At 36.5% G+C, this 17383-nt stretch overlaps 2 long non-coding RNA genes across 5 annotated transcripts; both read right to left on the minus strand.

The window, feature by feature from the left end:
- Positions 1-249: 249 nt before the first annotated feature.
- On the minus strand, positions 250-1311 carry LOC131229402 (uncharacterized). Its single transcript, XR_009163307.1, has 3 exons — positions 1242-1311; positions 1062-1133; positions 250-307 (listed from the first exon to the last, which is right to left on the minus strand). It is a non-coding gene; the product is annotated as an uncharacterized LOC131229402 (long non-coding RNA).
- Positions 1312-1346: 35 nt separating this feature from the next.
- LOC131229401 (uncharacterized) lies at positions 1347-6270 on the minus strand. Of its 4 annotated transcripts, XR_009163306.1 has the most exons (7): positions 4943-6270; positions 3603-3821; positions 3265-3444; positions 2901-3165; positions 2256-2335; positions 1951-2106; positions 1347-1725 (listed from the first exon to the last, which is right to left on the minus strand). It is a non-coding gene; the product is annotated as an uncharacterized LOC131229401 (long non-coding RNA). The 4 variants fall into 4 exon arrangements; XR_009163303.1 differs by lacking the exon at positions 1347-1725 and having other exon boundaries at positions 1819-2106; XR_009163304.1 differs by lacking the exon at positions 1347-1725 and having other exon boundaries at positions 1819-2106; positions 3603-3837.
- Between the last annotated feature and the right edge of the window lie 11113 nt (positions 6271-17383).

The following is a 17383-nucleotide window of genomic DNA, read 5'->3' on the forward strand; positions in this document are numbered from 1 at the left end:
AAAGGGCCGATAAAAGCCATGCAACCACCGTCAAAAAGCAATAATGTTTTATTCAATTGGAACCTGTATTTTTCTTAATATTTAAAACCCATAGAATGTTGGGCACAATTAAAAATGAATGTTAAACAAATATTGTACGACTTCACAATAAAAGATACAAAATATTTACAATAACAAGTTGAAAATTATATGAATACATTTAAATAATAATAATAATAATAATAATAATAATAATAAAATCTCCATGTGGTCCACACATCAAGCAGTATTGCTACCCATCTACAACGGTCATTGCCAAAGTCTCCATCTGCAAGTTTAAGAGAGCAAATATGCCAAGAAGCAAGTCAAACAAGACAAATTATAGATCCCGGATCAAATAAAAAGCTTTGTACGTTAAGCTTAACTTACAAAGTGCATTTAAGTTCATCCAAGTGAAGTCTACCAAACAGGGCATTAAAGTCTTAATTTAAAATTATTATTATTTCAAAAGATCAACTAGGTACTCTTATGCTCCCAGTACATGCTACAATTCAAGTTGTATCTCAAGCTTATCAATCATATACTTAATTGATCTAGCCCAGGTAATACTAAGAAAAGAGACAAAATCAACAAATAAATAAATAAATCAGTTGATTTGAAAAAAAAATTAAAATTAAAAAAGCCTACCGGACTTTCTCAGTTGTCCTCCACGAAACGTATATAGTGAATAGTGAATTTGCTATATAATTACCAAAGTATTTCTTCAGTTTGATCCAAGACGCCTCTGATTTCATCTTTGATTTGATCATCTAGACAGAATATGCGCGCATCATCCCGCAGGTAGTAGAAAGGTTTGGTTTCCCACAACCACGTGTACATTTAGCATAACCATATCTCAATTCGAAGTTAAATAAAGGTCCAGCACTGACTAGCATGTTTGGGCCATGTGCCATCTGTGACAACGCCTTGCAGATGAACAGTACATGCATGCCAAGTGTATGGAAATGCAATGCACGATAACTAAGATAAACAGGTCCAAAATTAGATCATTTTCCATGCAAAGTAGCCAATTGCTCCAGTACCTTATCATGGCATCTTCCACTAATTATTGCCGTTGGGAAATAATTTGCAACATCCCGCACGGCTTCACGCATCTGTCAACAAGTTGCAACTAATTATGATGTGAAGAAAGCCTTTTAGCCCAACTTCAGCATAGAAAATTACCAAATGCTGTATTCATATGAGATAAAAGATCGACTGACCTCACTAGATATAATAGCAGAGTCAGGGTCATTTCATGATTTGCTCAAAAGAAGTTGGAGCTGATGGATAACATAAGCATCTAAAAACCGAGTAAAAGAAATTTTCTTTAGCTTTGGATACCAGCAGAATCTAAACTGACCACCCACAAGCAATACGCAGCATCATTTTCATCTGACACGGCCTCGATATTTGAATCCTTGATTAGCTTTTAGCGAGGTGATGAGGATTTCATAGCATCCAGACAATCGTTGGCACGGACGTCATCGGGTTTCCAGGTATCGGCTTTTTCCAGGGAATCGTCAAATACAATGCCGAAGGAAACGACAACACTAGTGGTGGGAAAGACAACAAACTAGAATGCAGGCCCAATCTCGACTTGTTTGTGGGAACGGGATCAGCGAAAAGAGGGGTAGACTTCAAGTCCATCGGATCCAGATCAAGTTACTATGCTTTTGTGCTAAAACAAAGGTTTACTATTGATAGCTGGTTGAAAATGAGATTGTCAAATTTTAGAGAGGGAACTAAAATATCTCTATAAGCTTTTCACAGAGAGATGCACAAAAGGTTAAAATGGATATCACTGGTGAAAACAATCTTAACCATTTGATCAGTGCCTATAAACCGAAACTAGATAAATGGGTCAAAGCAAATGCATTCAATTTGAATAATGTGACAAAATGAGGCAAGTTTCAAAGGCTGAATTCCCACCGAACAACATTGCACCACTGGTTAAGTTTCAAAGGCAAGTCACACTGCCCCCTCAACCACTTTGAATAATAGGGATACATCTCTATTTCACTCGTGGAACTGATGGCGATATGGACATCCAAATCCGTTATCTCCAGATTTTGTAACCTAAGCAACCTAGAAGAAAAAATAAAACAATGTGGAAATGAGAATTTGTGAGCCATGGCAGTTGTACATGATTGAATCAAATCATATCCCTAGTACTAGGACAGATATCAAAGGGGATACTATGACAAAATGGACTTTGTGGCTTGAAGTCATCTTACTTGGGCAATTTGGAAACCCCAGGCCAGTTGTCTTCATCAGCAGATACACACAACAAATAAATTTTATGCAATTGATCTGCCTGCAGCAAGCAAAAACAGGAGCCCAAGCATAAACCTTCTCTACTGGGATCACAAAGTAGGAGGCTTACTTTTCAAATCAGTATATATATATATATATATATATATATATATATATATATATATATATATATATATATATATATATATATATATATATATATATATATATATATATATATAATTTTTCATGATCAAAAAATATCCATGTAAGAAATACGATTGTATGTTATGTGGGCTGGTGGTCATACAATGGAAAAACATGAATGCCCCTAAAAATTTAAGTTTGAATGATTACAACTATGGCCTTTCCAAGAAAAAACCAAAGGCATATTTTCACATTAAGGTGAAGGAATGGAAAAAGCTTGAGGCATCAAATCTTTTATCAATGGTCTGGAAAGCCGATTTCATGTTCCGCCATACATAAATCCTGCATTTGAGGATTTGGGGTACAGAAGCCTGCCTTGTTTAACCCTTCCATGACTTGTTGTCCAAGCGGCTTTGCAAAAACAAAGCAAATAAAATCCTGACCAAGAAAAAGATCCAACTAAGTATTTGATGACAAACCTTTGATGTTACAATGAAGCACTTGATTAGCACGGCAATAACAGAGCCCATCCAATAGCTGTTTCATATAGCACTGACAAGGAAAATTGGTAAACACCTAATTTCCAAGGGTCAGTTTAATGAAGGAAATGGACTTTTTTTAGGCCATTAAAATAATGAAAACACCCTTGAATCCCATCATAATCTCATAGGTCAAAATTGGATGCCATGTTGAGAAACACACCTAGATTACCTTGATCGTCCTTGTCAATTTCTCTATGAAAATCTGAAGAACAATTTGTTAGTCTCGATAACATGTATGTAGAATCAGAGCAACTAGTTAAGCAAAAAGAAGCAAAGGAAAATGTGAAAATTCAAATGGAACCTGAAGAAGTTACAATCTCCTTCAAAGGAATCACGTTTTTATTGAACCTTGTAGAGACTGCCAGCGTGAAAATACCGATCAACTTGTAGGAGATGAAAAGCAGTTAGAAGAGCAACCTTGGAGAAAAACACCGTGTCAAAGTTGGATGCCGGTTGATCGGACGGTCATGCTGCTCCACTGCTGCACAAACAAAGAAAACCTGTCAAACTAATGAACAACCATCCTGTTAATACCAGCCAATAATGGAAATTATACATCACTAATACACCAAAAGTTGGGATTCAGTGGAAGGATCAAACATTCAATAGCTAGGATCTTCAAAAGTGGGAGATTCTTACTGCATGGTCCCTTCATGAGGGCCCATCAGATCAATGATCCGGGATGCAAAAGCCTGTGCTTCTGCAACGAATTCTGCATATGAAGCCTGACCAACAAATCATTAGATTATACTCCTGCTAGCAAGGACCTTCAAAGAGAACCCATAGTTAATTCTCATGCATATGGCTCCTTCTTCGGCCTCCAAGGTACAAGTTCTAGCTGGGTTTTCTGGCATACCTCTGTGATCAAAGCAAGCTGGAACATGAAAATCAAACACACACCATTTCCTATGAAATTACAAGAACAGTGGTGGGCAAGCACCTCAAACTCTTTCACATAAAGATTAGCAGATTGGATTAAAAAGACTGAGAAATGCATGGGTACCAATGTTTTCATCTCATACTCAATACATAAGGAAACTCTTAAGCGGATAAAATGACTATAAAAGGTATCTTTAGGACTCGTACAATTTTGGGATACCTTACCAACTCTACAATTTGTTTTCTGTATTTGACGTTACAAAGAAAAAAGGAAAAAGGAAAAAAAAAAAAAAAAAAAAAGAAGAAGAAGAAGAAGAAGAAGAAGAAAGAAAAACCATCACTCATTAGAAGAGCAAAGAAATAAACAAGTGCCATGTACCACAAATCCATATATTCAAATGACTCAAAACAAGTAAACCAAGAAAATATGGCATCGAGACACAAATCCATATATTCGAACGACTCAAAACAAGTAAACCAAGAACATATGGCATCGAGAAACAAATCCATATATTCAAACGACTCAAAACAAGTAAACCAAGAACATATGGCATTGAGACACAAAGCCATATATTCAAACGACTCAAAACAAGAACATATGGCATCGAGACACAAATCCATATATTCAAACGACTCAAAACAAGTAAACCAAGAACATATGGCATTGAGACACAAAGCCATATATTCAAACGACTCAAAACAAGAACATATGGCATTGAGACAGCAACTAGGGGCCATCCATGTGAATGCACACAGAGCCACCATACTCGTGGCATGCAAGTAATTGAATCCAAGCCATCCAAATCATGCAACACATTGAAGATGGATCACAGACCAAAATTTAAACCAAGCATATAATTCTAAAGTGGCTATTGGTGACCATCAAGAGGAGCAAAGATACAATCAGGGGTCCAAATTGAATAAACAACTGTATCATAACTTTACCAATACATCCAGTTATAGGGCTACCACCCATGTGTAATAGGACCCACAATTTGGATAGTTTGGATCAATAGAGTCATTTACACATGCAAATCGTCATGCTTTGCCAGATAATCAAATAACTTAAAAAAGAAAAAAGAGGAGATTGCCAATCTTACCACATCTAATTCATCCATGGAGAGGACCAAGGCACGACAGCCCAAGCACTCTTCCTCATGCTCAACACGTTCTGCTGCATCCAAAGCATTTCCAGTCTGTGAAGTGTACAGTATCAACAGTTGTGGCTTCTCTTCCATACCCCAAAAAAAAATAAAAACCGTAAACGCCACTAAGACATGAAACTCCCATCCAGATCCTCATATGAAACCCTAGAAAATCCAAACAACAAAATTTCACACTTATTTACCTAGATCGGGAATGATGGAGGAGGATTCAATGGGAATTTCTGAAAATGCCCTGGAAAACTACATGGAAAGTGGATTTTTCGTGGAAATAGGTGGGATTTGTACCATTCCAGAGAGAATCTGATGGAGAATCGCTAAAAGGGATAAATTTGAGTTTCGGATTATGATTTCCAGGTTATTTGAGAATCAAATGAGAGAGAGAGAGAGACACACACACACACACACACACACACAAAGAGTATAGAAATGAGGGCAAGGACCCGTGGCCAGCAGCTCGACGCAATCAAACGGAGATGAGGAGTGGAATGAGTGTTTAAGGATTGGATTTGTCCATGCTTGGGAATTTTTGGGCGTTGTCGCCAGGCCATCGGGAGGTCTGGGGTGTACAGGGGAGCGGACTAGGCGAGGGAAGCGGCTTGCGTCCGAAAGCCATTCGCGTTTGTACGCAAGGATGCTGAGGGGGGCCGATGGAGATGTATGTGAGAAATCCATTTCGTCCATCCGTTTTGCGAGTTCATTTTAGGAGGTGGGACCAAAAATTAGGTGTATCCAATACTCAAGTAGGCCACATGAGAGGAAACATTGGGCATTAAGTGAGCATAGTTGAAGCATTATTATGGCCATAAAACTTTTGTATCAGGCTATCTTTTTAGTGTTTTCAATTCATCCCATTGGAAATGACCTTATAAACAGTTTGGATAGCATATAAACATCAAGGTGGAGCTCAAATAGGTTTCAACGATAGAAATTTCTTTCCTCAGTTTTCCCTCTCGTGTGACCCACTTGAGTTTTGTATCCACCTCAACTTTGGTCGCACCTCCTAAAATGAACTAGTAAAAAAGATGGACGGAGTAGATTTCTCACATACATTATAGTGGGCCCCACCCAGCATCCTTGTGCAGAAACTTTCTTAGAAAAGCTTTAGCAGGAAATCCGCATCAGTTGCATCCTACTCCCCGCCTAGACGATCCAAAACTATCGCACCACTAAAGAAGATGCCATAAAATTATACGAGAAAAGAGATGAACGGAGTGGATAAAACTCTTAACTTTACAGAGGGCCCCATACAAGTGGTGAGTAGGGCTTCCCCCATACAAGATGTGAGTAAGGCTTCCATTCCACGTGTAGGCACGGCTGAAAACCGGTCCCATTAGGAACGGCCCGAACGGCTTATAACTACTCCTAAACCAAAGATTAGGCCGTTCCTAATATGTAGTTTTGGTGTAGTGTTCTTAGGGGCAATGATTCTCACCGTTAAAACATTCGTAGGGCCCGCCATAACCGACCATAGCGTTTACGTTCCATACCTGGATGAAGAGGATAAACAAGTATCATATTGATCCAAAACTTCTATGACCCTCAAAAGGGTTCCAATGGTAGACGTTCATTCTCCCACTGCTTTTTGTAGTGTGGTCCACTTGATCTTTGGATTCGTCTTTTTTTGTGGCTCAAGACTTATGACGAGCTCTCCAAATGAAAAGAAAGTTTGGATTTAACACATACCTCATGAATCATGATGGGACCCACAGAACTTAGTGACAACAACACACCAGCAAGGTCGATGGGTTGTGGTGCCCAACCAAGCCGCTTCCACGTCGGAGGCAGATTTCCTACTAAAGCCTTTCGCATGAAGTTCCTGCGTAAGGATGCTGGTGGGGCCCATTGCAATGTATGTGAGAAAACCATTCCGCCCATCCGTTTTGAGAGCTCATTTTAGGACGTGCGACCAAAAATGAGGTTTATATGCTATCCAAACCATTTATAAGGTCATTCCCAATGGGACGAAGTGAAAACACTAAAATTATCTAGAAAAATGGATGACGGAGTGGATAAACCACACGCATTAACGTCGAGGTTAAAAAGACTTTACAGTATACCAGAGATTGCAGAGAATATGATATAGCATTAAAAGTCAGCTGAAGATGATATTTGCATGCATCATCCTGTGGATTCATCTATGTAGAAAATTGTAGATGGAAAGTATTTTGATTTTGCTGCGGAGCCACGAAACGTTTGTTTGGCACTTGCAACGAATGGATTCAATCCTTTTGGGAATATGAGCAACTCGTATAGTTGCTGGCATATTATGATTGTAACTCACAATTTAAGAGAATCGCTACTGGTCCTATTTATTCAGTCGCATCATACAGTACGTACTCAGTACATGGATATGTTTTTAGCACATCAGACTCCGAAAAGAACTTGACAACACAAAACAGTGGAGTCTCTATGAAAGCATTAACAATGTTCAGGGCGAGTGCCGGGGACAGGAACTTGGTAGAATAGGAAGCCACTTACTATGACATCATTAGACAAATTCTTGAATTAAACTACTTCGCCTTCAAGATAACACTATTCTACTATGATTGGGTGCATATCAAAGATACTTCAAATAGATGTTATGTAGATCGCGAAACAAATCTGATAATTGTTAATCTATGAAGGTTTAGAAGGAATATCAAGGATGAGGATGAGCTATTTATCCATGCATTTCAGGCTGCTCAGGTCCTCTATTGCAAGGATCCGACAAGAGATGACTGGTATGTTATATTAGATGTTCTGAGGCGGCTAACAAAAGATGCGTATGCATTTGAAGATCCACTAGTTTTTTAGGTCAGGTTGACTGCAGACCCAATTAGTAAAGATATACAAGAATGGTCATATGTAAAAATTGAATCAAGTAACCCACGTCTTCATAAACGGATAAAAAAACTGATCAAGTTTCATATCAGGTTGGAAGTAAATTGAATTATATTTACTATATGAGATTTGTATCTTTTTCATTTTTTATGAATTCAATAAAAACATAGGCATATATGTATAATGTTATCTCTCTATAATGTATGGCAACATTAAATATGACTAATAATCTGGAATTTTTTGTAGGAATTATGTCACATGCAAGGCCTTCTTCTAGTTCCCTAAGAGGCAACTCAAAGAAACAACTTATAACCAATCTACATGGGAAGTCTCTTGGAGAAAACACAAGTCAATTCTCCACATTTTTAAGAAATGTGGCCAAGACACACTGTCCAATTTCATACAAAGATTGGCAACTTATACCTAAAAACATTAAGGATAATGTTTGGTCTGTCATTTTGGTAAACATTGAAATACATGAATTTTATTTTCTAATTTTATAATATAATTATTGTTGACTGATTGTCCTATGTAATGAAATACATAGGCCACATATGACATTGACAAGAATCACGAAGTCCGTGTACTTAAGAAAGTTAATGATATACGGAAGGACTGGAATTACGAATTGCGACATATCTTGGATAAGTATTATCAAAATGCAAAGAAAAAAAAAATTGTCCCAAAGATGTGAAGTAAGAAGACTGGGACAGATTCGTTGATTACGAATCCACCGAACAGGCGAAGACTCGTCGTGAAAAGGGAAAGGCATCCATAAAAGAGATGAAGATCCCTCACACGACTGGTAGACGGGGATCTGATAGGACGGAAGAGTTGATGGTAAGCTTTTAACATAACTTCATTTTCTTTTAAATCAATTTAAGAATATAGAATCATGTTAACATGATTTGTCTTTGTAAATTACACCAAAAGGAAAATCCAGATACTCCTATTACAAGAACATAATTGTTTGTGGGCACTTATACTAGATCCAATGGATCTTACCCTATGCAAGAGCTAAGCATCACAATGGAAAGAACAAGAGATATAGTTGCTAATGACCCAGCTAGTATCCATAACGATTTAAATCAAGACCCAGTTGCACAGGTTTTTCATTCATCCTCCCCACTTTGACATACTTAGCTTTTCGTACCATTTTTGTTACTAATATACATGCATTACTATTAATGACGGATTATCATATAGGTTTGTGGTCGTGAAAGAAGAGGACGTGTTAGGGGGTTGGGTCATATTTCAGAGACCACTATTATTGCTTCAACCCCTTACATGGATGAAATTAGAGCTGAAAAGAGCACAATTGTTGAGGTTAAAGCATCAATGAATGATTTCAAACAGCATATGGAAAACAAGATGACCGATCAAATGAACATGTGTACCAACATTTTTAGCAACCTGGAACAACGTGTGGTTGAACTTCAACAACAATTTCTTGGTCAAGTTCAACCAATGCAGTGCTCTCCTGGCACTGTTGCATCTCAGGTATTGTATTTGTCATGACAAATTTGCATCATTTTTTAATATTAATGTATAATCATTATTTGCTCTATGAAAATAATAAAAAATATTTGTTGTAGACGCATTTTCGATCTGGCGAGACCTTGTGTCGTCAAGAAGATTCAGCTCCACCTCCATTTGTCGTTTGACAGATATCCATAGTCGAGTTGTTACATGTGAGCGGGTGGTTAAATAATGCAGGCCTCCCTCCAGACTGCGTCAAAGTCATATTAGATGATGTCGAGGTTCCTGGTACGAACGTGTTTGGTAATGTTGGAGACAAGACACTAGATTGCAATGTGGATGATGTTCTCGTTTGGCCTAGAGTGTTGACGAAAACATGAATATTTAAAGATTTACTTAAACTTTTATTAAGTCGAGAATGGACTTTTTTAATTTGTAGTAAATGTGGATTGTGTTTAACTTTATTTTGGATATTGTTTAACTGAAACTTTATCTTAAATTATTTAGTGGCTTTGTTTGACTAATGTACACAGATTTCTACTGTGATTTGTTTCAACTTTTCATCTCCTTATGCGTAACATAAGGTACACAGATTTCTAGTATGATTTGTTTTGAATTTTCTCTGCTTATGCGTAAAATGTTTTGATTTGAATATTAAGTACTACGTAGTGTCTTGATCCCAAACCACCTACTATTGGGTAAGTAGGTGGCCGTTCATAATAGACCGTATCGGTGTAGCCACAAATTCTTTTTTTCCCTTCTTTTAGTGTGGATGCATTTCCATCGGGACTACTTGACAGTAAGACTGAGGTGGAGTGTAACTTGTTTATTAAGAGTTTAATGAGCGTAAGAGCTCAATTTGATCTAGCATGCAAGGTAATTCAAATATCTAATATCTTCTTGTTTTCTTCATTGCAATCTATATGTTTTGATTTAAAGGAATAAAAAGAAACTTAACTTCATTTTTTTTCGTTACAAGATTCTTCATATGTCTGTAGTTGTGGATGATGTGTTGATTCTCTATGTGTGGGATGGAACTAATGCTCCTCCAACAAAGATTCAAATGAAGTAAGCATTTATCAATTTGGTATTTCTTTTTATTAGTTCATAATATTCTTATCATTTATACCTTTCAAAAAATATTCTTATCACATATTGTTTCCAGCTGTTCTTCTCTAAATCACAACACATATGAGGTCTACATGAAAACAAACAGTGGTAATCTTTATAGTTGCAAACATATGAAGAATCTCTGTTGGATGAGCATCAGATCCATCCCACACATAGAGAATGAACACATCATCCACAACTGCAAACATATGAAGAATCTTGTCATGAAAAAAAAAAAAAAAAACGAAGTCAAGTCTTTTTATTCCTTTAAAGCAAAACATATATACTGCAGTGAAGAAAACAAAAAGACATTAGATATTGGAATTACATTGCACATTATATCAAAATGAGTCATTACGTTCATTAAACTTTGGATAAACAAGTTGCACTCCACCTCAGTCTTACTGTCAAGTAGTCCTAATGGAAATGCATCCACAATACAAGAAGTGAAAAAAATAATTTATGTCTGCACCGATACAATCTATTATGAACGGCTACTTACGTACCCAATAGTGGAAATGCATCCACTACGTAGTTCTTAATATTCAAATCAAAACATTTTACGTATAAGCAGAGAAAAATTCAAAACAAATCATAGTAGAAATCTGTATACCTTATGTTACGCATAAGGAGATGAAAAGTTTAAACAAATCACAGTAGAAATCTTTGTAGATTAGTCAAACAAAACCACTAAACAATTCAAGAAAAAGTTTTATTCAAACAATATCCAAAATAAAGTCAAACACAATCCACATTTACTACAAATTAAAAAAGTTTGTTCTTGACTTAATAAAAAATTCAAGTAAACCCTTAAATATTCATGTTTTTTTCAGCACTCTAGGCCAAACGAGAACATCATCCACATCACAATCTACTAGTCTTGTCCCCAACATCACCAAACATGTTCAAACCAGGAACCTCGACATCATCTAATATGACTTTGACGCATTCTGGAGGGAGGCCTACATTATCTCTAATCCCCCGCTCGCATGTAACAACTCGACCACGGATATCTGTCAAACGACAAATTTGTTTCACCAGTGGAGGTAGAGCTGAATCTTCTCGACGACACGAGGTCTCGCCGGATCGAAGATGAGCCTACAACAAATATTTTTTATAATTTTCATAGAGCAAATAATGATTATACATTAGTATTAAAAAATGATGCAAATTTGTCATGGCAAATACAATACCTGAGATATCGCAATTCATGCTTCCAGGCCTTCCATATATCATTAACTTTCTTAAGTATATGGACTTTGTGATTCTTGTCAACGTCATGTGTCCTGCGTATTTCATTACATAGGACAATCAATCAACAATAATTATATTATAAAAATTAGAAAGTAAAATTCATGTATTTCAATGCTTACCAAAATGACAGACCAAACATTATCCTTAATGCTTTTAGGTATAAGTCGTCAATCTTTATATGAAATTGGATGGTATGTCTTAGCCACATTTCCTAAAAATGTGGAGAATTGACTTGTGTTTTCTCCAAGAGATTTCCCATGTGGATTGGTTATAAGTTATTTCTTTGTGTTGCTTCATAGGGCAGAACTAGAAAAAAGCCCTAGTCATTTAATATATTGCTATACATTATAAAGAGACAACATTATAGGTATGCATATATTTTTGTTGAATTCATAAAAAATGAAAAAGATACAAATTTCATATAGTAAATGTAATTCAGTTTACCTCCAACCTGATATGAAACTTAATCAGTTTCTTATCCACTTCCGAAGACGTGGGTTACTTGATTCAATTTCTATATATGACCCTTCTTGTATATCTTCACTAATTGAGTCATACAGATCGTCTATTAAGGAATGGCCAGAAGAACCTGCAGTCAACTTGGCCTCAAACACTAGTGGATCTTCAAATGCATACGCATCATTTGTCAACCGCTTCGGAACATCTAATATAACATGCCAGTCATCTCTTGTCGAATCCTTGCAATAGAAGACCTGAGCCGCCAAAGATGCATGGATAAATGGCTCATCCTCTTCCTTTATATTCCTTCTAAACCTTTCTAGATTAACAAATATCAGATTTGTTTCGAGATCTACATAATATTCGTTCGAAGTATCTTTAACATGCACTCAATCACAGTATAATAGTGTTATCTTGAAGGCGAAGTAGTTTAATTCAAGAATTTGCCTAATGATGCCATAGTAAGTGGCTTCTTGTTCTACCAAGCTCCTGTCCCCGACACTCGCCCTGAACATAGTTAACGCTTTCATAGAGACCCCACTGTTTAATGTTGTCAAGTTCTTTTCGGAGTCTACATATCCATTTATTGAGTACATACTGTATGATGCGACTAAATAACTAGGACCAATAGCGATTTTTTAAATTGTGACATTTCTTCATTCTCTATTTGATCCCTTAATCAAGCATCATAGTCTACTTCTTTTTCTACCGACGGATTGCCACTTCAGTTTTGTCCCCTACACGTTTGGCCATGAAGGTATGCATTGTACTTTCTACAAGTCACATATAATAGAATATAAAAAATAAAAGTTTACTTTACATTAACCAATCTAAAAAACATTACGGATAAAAGAATACACTTTTGAGAACATACTCCTCCCACTAAGCATTTTCAGCGTGATGTTGTAAATCTCATCTGCGTGCTTGTTGATATTGCATAGTAGTAAGAATATAGCTTTTCCCTTTCTTATCGATTTGGAAATTATCGACATTCTCATCACCCTCATCATAGAATATCTTTTGTACTTTCTTATGGCTTCCTAACTTCTTATCAGGCATGTAGTACATGCAGTACATCATGGATTCCTCTAGTATGTAGCGTTCTGCAATACAAACATCTAGATAAGTTTGATTCATCACATACTTTTTATATGTTCTCATCATCCCGTACACATTAAAATCACATATTGATATCAATAGAAAAAGTCGGCAAAAACAAAGTTAAATAAATTCTTACAATTAATGTTACCTCTCAAAAGGGTACATCCACCGATATCTAACAGGTCCACAAAGTTGTACATCCTCTGCTAAGTGCACTACTACATGTGTCATAGGAACAAAAAAATGGAGGAAAGTATTTTTCGAATACACATAATATTTTCACTATTTTATTTTTCATATTTTAAAGCTCTTTACAATTAATAACTTTTGAACAAATGACGCTGAATAATCTTGACATTTTGCAAAGGGCGGCATGTAGTGTCTTCTTTTTTCCTAAAAACTTGTGCATCAACAATACTGGTAGCAATTGTTGCATCACAATGTGATAATCATGCGACTTAAGGGACTTAAGTTGACAATCCTCTAAATTGACACGATGTGTCCAATTTGCACAATACCCTCTCGGGACTTTCAAATTGTTCAAGGTCCGACAAAACAAGTTTCTTTCAGATGTGGACAACATGAAGGGAACTTTGGGTAAGAATAATCTATCGTTCCTTTCTTCAGGCCACAATGACTTTCTTATCTTAATAACCTAAAGATCCGGACAGGCTTGTAAACCATCATTAGTCTTATCTTTTATGTCCATGATTGTTGCAATAAAGTTCTCGGTTGCATCACATCCAGATTGTGACGAATGAGCAAATGTTCCCAGTATGGCAACTCAAAAAGGATTAATCTCCTCGTCCAGGGAATAATGTTGTGCGAGTTATTCTTGGACTTTTTCCTATTCTTTCCCACTTGCTTTCCAAAAACGGTTTGAATATTATTCACTTTACGTAGTACATCAAAACCTTTCATGCGCTTCGGAGCCTTCCCTTTTTCCTATTTCCATTGAATCTGATTCTTTCGATCCCAAAGTCTTGACCTGATGGCAGGAATCTTCTATGTCCCATATATGCGAACTTCTTTACATGTTGAAGCTAAACAAATTCCGTCTCCTCACTACAAATAGGGCATGCATACTTTCCTCATGTCCTACACCCAGAAAGATGTCCAAATGCTGGAAAATCATGTTTTGCCCTCATTATGAACCTATTCTTAATATGCGAGTCATATGTCACGGATCCTTTCCACAATTCAAGCAATTCTATAATCAACGGTTACAAGTAGATGTCAATGTCATGTCCTGGATCTTTTTTCGGGGATCAAAGGTGTTAACATGGTAAACTCCTTCCGCATGCATAAATGAGGTGGAAGATTGTATATAACAATCATAACAGGCGAGCAACTATATGAGTTGCTCATATTCCCAAAAGGATTGAATCCATCCATTACAAGTCTCAAACGAACGTTGCATGGCTCCGCAGAAAATCATCATACTTTCCATCTACAATCTCCACATAAACGAATCCACAGGATGATGCATGCAAATATCATCTTCGGCCAACTTTGAATGCCATATCATATTATCTGCAATCTCTGGTATACTGTAAAGTCTTTTTAACCTCCGTGTTAATGGGAAGTACTTTAGCACCCTACAAGGTACACGTGGGACGGTTGACCTTACAACACTATCAAATTTCCACATGCTTATTCCACATTTTGAACAACACTGCTTATTAACATTGGCCTTCCAGTACAGAATACAATCGTTAAGGCATGTGTGTATTCTCTCATAGTTCATACCTAGTGAACCGATCAACCTCTTTGCATTATAAGTACTATCTGTCAAAGAGTTCTCGCTTGGCAGAATTTTGTTGAGCAGGTTTAACAAATCCATAAAGCTATTGTCTGACCACTGAAACTTAGCCTTCATACTCATAAACTCCACTGTCACAGACAACTTTGTATGCACGGATTTACACAATGGATATAGGGGTTATTTCACTTCCTCCATTAACTTCTTATATCGAGAATCATTGCCTGAGTCATCATGAGGTTCAGTATCATCTTCATCATTAACCTCATCTATACATGCATCTAAGTCATTGGGTTGAAAACGACCAAAAGCATCATTCACCAAATCAACCATTCTCAGCAACGTATCTTTGTTACGATTATCGGCAGATGAACTCGCACCTATATCAAGACATTGTTCCCCATGGAGAAACCATGTCGTGTACGTTTCATCTATGCCATTGCAAACCAAATGTTCGTAAACTGTTTTTAATGTCATCTTTCCACGTATATTACGACACTTGGCACTAAGACAACTGTACCAATCAACCCCATTCGAATTTCGTTTCGCGTACTCCATGAATGTTGCAACACCTTCCATGTATTTAGGAGTTAACCTTCTTGCCCTCATCCAATTCTTGCATGGTGTCATAGAAGTCATCTCTAGTAACACATACATAATGTGTATAAGTTAGATTACGAAAGAGTATGTCTACCTAACTGACTAAATTAGTCACCCAACTAAGACCGGATAGATTGTAATGCTCTCATTTTCCAATTTAAATGCTTACGCCGAAATTCTAGCAGCTTCTCCCCATGTCTCTCCAGATATGTTGATATTGCATTTGATTCCCACGTCAGGTATCGACACAAAGTGAGGATATTTGACAATGAAAATAAACATAAGAAACATATTTAGAGAGAAAAATGAGAGATGATGTACAGAAAAGGCGTGTGAATTTAAATTGGTAAAACGAAAGCATTTTTTTTTTTTTTTGAGAAGTGACGATTCTATTCATAAGAGGAACAAATTACAAAAGAAGTGGGAATTCAGCCCACTGAGATAGCGAGCAAATTACTCACCTAAAAAAGACAAATTACAACCCTTTAGAGAAGCAACATTAGAGGCCCATTCTACCAAGAGAAATTTCACCCTGTTGACTAGAAATTCTGTCAAGTTTGAAATATCCCTAAAACATCTCCCATTTCTTTCTTCCCAAACTGTCCACCAAATAGCAAGGAGGGACATTCTCCTAATCTCATTTCTTTGGTAAAATGAAAGCATTACAATCTATCCGATCTTGAACTGTCCAAATAGGGACAATTTAAGAATTTTTATGCACTAAAGAGCACACTATATCTATGCCTAGCCACATAGAAGCCCTCAAATGGGTAACTAATTGTCCTATTCTACATACAAGCACACCGAGATTTGTAATCTAAAGAAACATAATTCAAAATCTAACCATGTAAAATCAAAGTAATTAACCTAATAATAAATATTACATACTAGTAATATACAACCAATATTGGGACACCATACCATAAGCTATAAGAATATCATGCCCCCCTAAACAAGGTATCCTTCATTGATAACATATATATATATATATATATATATATATATATATTACAAGTTGTTTATTTTCATTCACATTCGCAAATACATTCATCATTCAACCAACTATTAACAACATTTATAAAAAGTAAAAGATATCCAACCAACTCTATATAATATTTTGCAACTTAATCTACTGGGAACGTCGTGCACTATAATGTTTTACGACAGAGCGGCCCAAAAATCAGCCTCATCTATGATTCGACTGGACCACATGATTGATAATGGTGTACCCAACAACACTCACCCTCAAAACTCTTTCCATTAATGTATTCAATGTGAACCATAGATGAGTATGATTTTCTGGACACAGAATTAAATTTCGTGTGGAATCTAATGATAGGAGTGAATTTTATATAATAATCACAGTGACCCTATAACAATTAAGGGTGTCTTTTTTCCCAACTTTTTTACTTTGGTGTGTGGCCCACCAGATTCACAAATCAACCTGATTTTTTACATTTGGGCCTCATATGATATTAAATATCTTATGGTTGGAGTGAATCTTGCACAAATATTACTGTCGGCCTTGTTAAAATTATAAAGGGCCTCTTGTGAAAGTCTTTTTGTTTTTCTTCTTTCAAATCTTGAAAAAGATTTCTTTTTTTTTTTTGAGAGGTCACTAATCGAAACATTGGAGGGTTTGCTTTTGATCAAGTCAAGCTCTATGGGCCTCATGATGATATGAGGCGTACATCCATCCCATTAATCAGATACAACTTTTAATGGCAAGCCATGGGACTAAAAATTAAGCCAATCCATGACTTCAAGTGAGCCACACCACAAAGAATACT

The sequence above is a fragment of the Magnolia sinica genome, chromosome 16 (genome assembly GCF_029962835.1).
Source record: "Magnolia sinica isolate HGM2019 chromosome 16, MsV1, whole genome shotgun sequence".
NCBI lineage: Eukaryota > Viridiplantae > Streptophyta > Magnoliopsida > Magnoliales > Magnoliaceae > Magnolia > Magnolia sinica.